Source organism: Canis lupus, chromosome 4, assembly GCF_011100685.1.
Source record: "Canis lupus familiaris isolate Mischka breed German Shepherd chromosome 4, alternate assembly UU_Cfam_GSD_1.0, whole genome shotgun sequence".
Taxonomy (NCBI): domain Eukaryota; kingdom Metazoa; phylum Chordata; class Mammalia; order Carnivora; family Canidae; genus Canis; species Canis lupus.
Genome location: NC_049225.1, coordinates 52,224,329 through 52,230,328, shown reverse-complemented (window position 1 = coordinate 52,230,328; position 6,000 = coordinate 52,224,329).

Genomic DNA, 6,000 nt, shown 5'->3' with positions numbered 1-6,000 from the left:
TTCACTGTAGCAGCCCTGTAAGCTATGGGAATCCTGACCCATAAATGTTTCTCAGTGGCAAACATCTCTATGTATATTTCTTCTTTAGGAAACTTCTTCCATAAAAGCAATAGTCCCTAAAACAAGGACCCCCCCCCCCCCCCACACACACACACCAAAATAGCAGGAATATTTGCCCTAGGTCAAAGGTTCTCATATTTTGATGGATCAGAATCATCTGGGGGCAGCCCCAGTGGCCCAGCGGTTTAGCGCCACCTTCAGCCCAGGGTGTGATCCTGGAGACCCGGGATCGAGTCCCATGTCGGGCTCCCTGCGTGGAGCCTGCTTATCCCTCTGCCTGTGTCTCTGCCTCTCTCTCTCTCTCTGTGTGTGTGTCTCATGAATAAATAATTAAAATCTTAAAAAAAAAATCACCTGCAAAATTTATAAAGAGAATACTCAGTCTCCATCCCAAACATACCCAGTCAGAATCTATGGGGTTGGGCCCAAGCATCTGTAGTTTTCACAAGCTTCCCACCTGCTTCCAGTGCCCAACAAAGATGAAAGAACTCTGGCCCAGGTCCATGCAATAAGGGGTGATATCACAAACTTCAAGTGTAGAGCCAAACTGAAAATACATTCAAATGAAACACCTGGTCACTGATTTTCTTTTTTTAATGACTACTATAATGAAAGAAAAACGAAGATACAGATTCTACACTTTCACAAATGAACATTAGATTTATCCACATTGATCCTGGTTCTCTTCTATTTTTCACTTTGACGAATACAGAATATTTGCACTATACAATGTCATTAAATGAGAAGCCAAGCTCGCCAGTAATCCCAGCATCTCCTACTTGGACAGAAGTTTGATGATAACAACCTAATTTCCGAGAGCAGGTAGTGGTGGGGGAGGGTCTGGGGTGAATCAGAAAGCCGACTCGACTCACTTCAGCTCTGCCAACTGTCGCCAGGCAGGAATGAGTAACCTCATGCAGCCAGCTCTTCTGATTTTCCAAGAAAAGCCAGATATTGGATTTGTATGTATAGGCTTGCAATTTTTTTTAATTCTTTTTACAGATTTATTTATTTATTTATTCATGATAGACAGAGAGAGAGAGAGGCAGAGACACAGGCAGAGGGAGAAGCAGGCTCCATGCCGGGAGGCCGACGCAGGACTCTATCCCGGGACTCCAGGATCGTGCCCTGGGCCAAAGGCAGGCGCCAAACCGCTGAGCCACCCAGGGATCCCCAGGCGTGCAATTTTTAAATTATTGGCAACTAACTCCAATTGTTTTTTAAAATGTCATTTAGAGAAAAAGAAAAAAATAAAAAATAAAAAAAATAAAATGTCATTTAAAAGTGCATCTTTGAGGCCAAACAATAAAACCAAGGGAAAAAAATTCATCAGCCCAGATTTCATCTGAATGTCCCAGGTTTGTAATTTCTCCTCTAGAAAGCTCTGAGTTCTGTATCTGAATTCAGTTGGAGAATCAAAAACCACTCACAGAAATGACCTCATCTCACTGGCACGTAATGTTACGCTCTCTGACCCTAGAACTGAGAGAATTCTCTGCCATTTTTAAGCTATGGGGTTTATATAAGGAGCCACATACTAAGTTCATTTGTTCACTCAGGTATTTAGAGAGCTGCTGCTCTGTCGCAGGCACTGGAAACAAAGTAGTACTGGAACCTTAGCTAAGTTTAATATCTGGCATAGCAGATTAAAAAAAAATCCATGAAATTTATCACTCAGTCCCTGGTAAGGATTAAAAATACGGACAGGCAAAAATCTTAAGAGCAGAATGACACCTCAGAGATCATTTTGTCAGATGAGGCTGAAGCCCAGAAAAAAAACAAAATCTGGCCAAGGGTCACACAGCTCAAAAAGGAATAAAAATTATAGCCCAGAACTCTAGTCTTTAGTCAGGCCTACTCTCACCTCTTCTGTGCCGATTTGCCTAAAACCAAAGGGACTGATATATGATTGTCAGAGGAAACTAGCAGGCTTGGTGCCATGCAGAGAGATGACTTCAGTTTGGCAAGTTCTCATTTGTAAAGTAATAGAATATTCCATCTAGAATTGACACAGAAATTCTTCTAGATTCATGGGGTTTATTATTTCCAGCTACTCAGAAGCCATTCTCTTTCCTTAGAACATACAGAACAACAGAAAAGCAAGGAGTTAAGAATAGAAAGAAAAAAACCAAGGGTCAAACAGCCAACATTCATAAAAAAGAGATTAGGTGAACACCAATATTAGTTTTAGCAAGTGCAAGGAAAATGGATAGGACTCTAGAGTAGGAGTAAGGAGGGTTTACTAGGTCTTTACTAAAAATGTCCTGCCTTCCCTCTGAACAATAGCAACAGAATGTCAAATATCCTAGAGAAGAAAGGAAGTCTTTTCCTGAGTGGCCACAAGAATAATTAGTTCTGTAAGCTGCTCCTAGCATTTTTTAAAAAATTATTTTCCAAGCAAATGCTACCTATAAAATGCAACTTTAAGTCACAGCATTCTGTATTTTCAACGTTGGGAGAATAGTTGTACCTTAACTGATGAATTACAGAATTGTTTGGGATGTGTTTGAATTCCAGAAACCAAACTATAGGCAACAGACTTTAAAAATAGAAGTAAAACTGACTCCCAGATGAGTGGGGATGTACTTGTCAATGAGGGGAGTTCTGTTAGCACTGTCTATAAAAGTAACTTGAAAATACTAGTAATACCAAAACTGAAATTATAGGTGATTTTTATTCTTTTTAAATACTTTGCTTTCCAAATCATAAGCAGTGTTTAAAAAAAAAGAGGAAAAAGTATTTTCAAAAATCATACAGGGTTAAAAAAAATCGAAACCTTATAATGCCTATCTTCAACTTGCCATGATTCTAAAATTACTCTATTTTTTATGAAAGCCAGAGTAGAAGCAACTAGAGTGTAAAACTTATTTTCTTCAAGGTTTTTTTTTTTTCCGAAAAAAAAAAAAAAACTTAGCATGTAAGTTATTAATACTTCAATCTCTGTAAGGTTCTTTTCCCATTACCAGAGCCATAGAAAAAAAGGTCTCCCTTTTAAACTTGGAAACTACAAAATTGTTCCCTTCTCCACTAGCCAATTAAATTCACAATTTGACATAACGTCAAAAGCTTTCAGGAAGGCAGAGTGTTTCTGATGCAAAATGCTCATGAAAACATGCCATACTTCAGAGACAACACGGAAGTCCTAATGAGGGATCTCGGAGCCTCGTGTTTGGGCTAGTGTTTGAAAACCAGACCTCTAGAGACATACTGTGCCAACGGCATGGTTTAGATCACTAGAACAAGTCTTATAACATGCAAACACCACAAAGTGGAAATACATGTACCTAGTATGAGGGTTTAGACTGTGGAGTATGAACTTTGATCTCAAAGCTCATGGGGTGATAAAAAGCTCTTAAGAGAAAACTGATTATGAGCAAAGATGTACACATGTTCTGAAAAAAACAGTGGAAATCAGTAACTGGACACAAAAAAGGCCCAAAAAGGGTATAGTGTTTTCTCACTTAATCTGAGCAAACGTAAGAGAAGAGAAATTGAATCAAACTTTCTCTTCAGTAGTAGAGATGGTTAACCATTGTCTTAAGTCAAACGTCTGAGTTAGAAACTATTACAAAAATGATCGAGAAACAGAAATTTGAAACCCAGATGGCATTATACACGAGGGGAAGGTCCCAGAATGTCAAAACAAGTAGCAAATTAAGCCAGGTTTTCAGTCTGTATCCTTGGAACAGGTGTGCTCCCCAAATCTGGTAATACGTAAATAGAATGATGTGTTGCTACAGCTGAGGTGTGCTGGTCCTCAGCACTCTAACGTGCTCTGGCCAGGCCGCACAGAACACCAAGCTTCTGCACCTCCCGTGCTGGTGGGGGAAAAGGGAAGGGGCAGGTGTCCACTGCTAAGAGGAGCCTGGAATTGCTAATGAACGGTCTTCCAACAGCCCTTTGTCCCAGCCATGACCATCGGGAAGGTTCAAGGTGGCTCTTCCGTCAGCCTTGATCCAAGTGCCTGTACCAAATAGATCGCTCCTGCCAACTCGGCAGTCAAGGTATGCAGTGTGCACGAGACAAACTTCTGTTGCTTTACAGCCACTTGAGATACGGAGGGGTTTTGTTACTATAGCAGAATATAGCTCTCCTGAATGAGACAAAAGGATCTACACCGAAGAGAGCAGAACGCTATGCTATGCGTTCACCAGGCTGGTGAACGGAGAGGCTCCTGTGATGTGGGGAGTAGAGCTAGGGTCTCTGTGCTAGTAGGAAGTAAAAAAGCTTATTATATGAAACATGTCCAAGAAGTCTCTACTATTATTAAAACAGTTGAGTACGTTTCTTATGATCTCTTTGAACAGTCTTTTGGTCAGAAGTGTAAACAATGCTAAAAGATGGCCAAGTTCACTATGCCATAAGAATGATTTCAACTTTAACTGCAATCTTAGTTCTTTGAACAAAGCAACAAAAAGTTGAATATTTGAACATGCACCTTTTGCACAAAGGCTAAAAATCAATTTTAAATCAGAGATCGCTACCAGCCTGCCACTAGAGGGGGCCATCTGCCAACAACAGTGAGCAACTTTACACCCAGGGAGAAACGCACTCTAGTCTAGCTTTTTTCTAAATAGGAAGCTTTGAAAAGCACATTCCCAGAAACCCCCAAAGCCTGCCGAGTCATTAGGTTTGAAGTTGGGCTCAGATACGTGTAATTTTTAAGCACTTTTGGAGTATAGTAGACAATGTTAGTTTCAGGTGTGCACCAGCGACTCCACACCTCTGTAGAGGTTACGCTGTGCTCACCACACGTGTAGCTACCACCTGTCACCACGCATCACCATTATGATACCCACGATATTCCCTATGCTGTGGCTTTTATCCCTGTGATTTATTCATTCCCTAACTGGAAGCCTGTGTCTCCTACTGCCCTTCACCCATTCTGCCCATCCCACTATCTCCCTCTCTGGCAACTATCAGTTCTCTGAATTTATAGGTCTGATTTTGCTTTTGTTTGCTTATTCATGTTTTGTTTTTCAGATTCCACATGAATGAAATCCTACAGTATTGGTCTTTCTCAGCCTGACTGATTTCACTTAGTGTAAGACCCTCTAGGCCCATCCATGAAATGTGTACTTTTTTAAAAGCTCCCCAAATGCTTCTACTGCAGAGCTAGGTCTGCTTCCCCTGGTGTAGACAATTTCAAAGAGCTGGTCATTTTCAATCAAAAAGTTCTGCCATCTGCAGGGCATTTTTGACAGGGATCAAGATGAAAGAAACCTGGCTAGATAACAACAAAACCTTCTAAGAAGAGAATTTCAAACACTTTACAGTAAGAATCATCACAGGAACAAAACAGTTATCTTCAAATTTAAATTTATTAAGACATTCAGCTATGTCTGTCAGTCTACATCCAAATTTGCTACTAAAAATAAAATAAAGTCACATCCCACATTAGGAATATCGAGTCTGAAAAACACTTTTGAGCCAAGCCTATTGTATAAATAAATGACTAGTTTCTTTTCATATCAAAATTCCCATAAAAAATTACATTCCCCCCTCCCCAGTTCTACCTGTTGCCATGATGAATGTAAAAATTTAAATATGACACATCCTTGTCAAAGAAAAGGTGCAAAGTCTATTAACAGCTTTAAAAGTGGCATTTGCAGAGTGTGATCATACAGTTATGTACTCATTCCCAAAGTGCAAATATTGCCATAATTTAACACTGTTTTGATTCAGTTGCAAGAATTTAACATTACACAGGATCAAAAAGTACACTTAGGGCCTTTATCAGTGCCCTAAAGCCCTTCCCACTTTAGTCTCCTACACTAATGTGGACCCCAAAGTGTTCATTAGAGTTTTAGTTTACTTCACACAGCCAACACAGTATACAATATATTAACAAAAGTTTCATATACATCAAAATATTGAAGACTCCATCATAAAGTTCAAGAGTCTCAGATTACATGAATGCACCCGCAAGGCCCAAGTGCC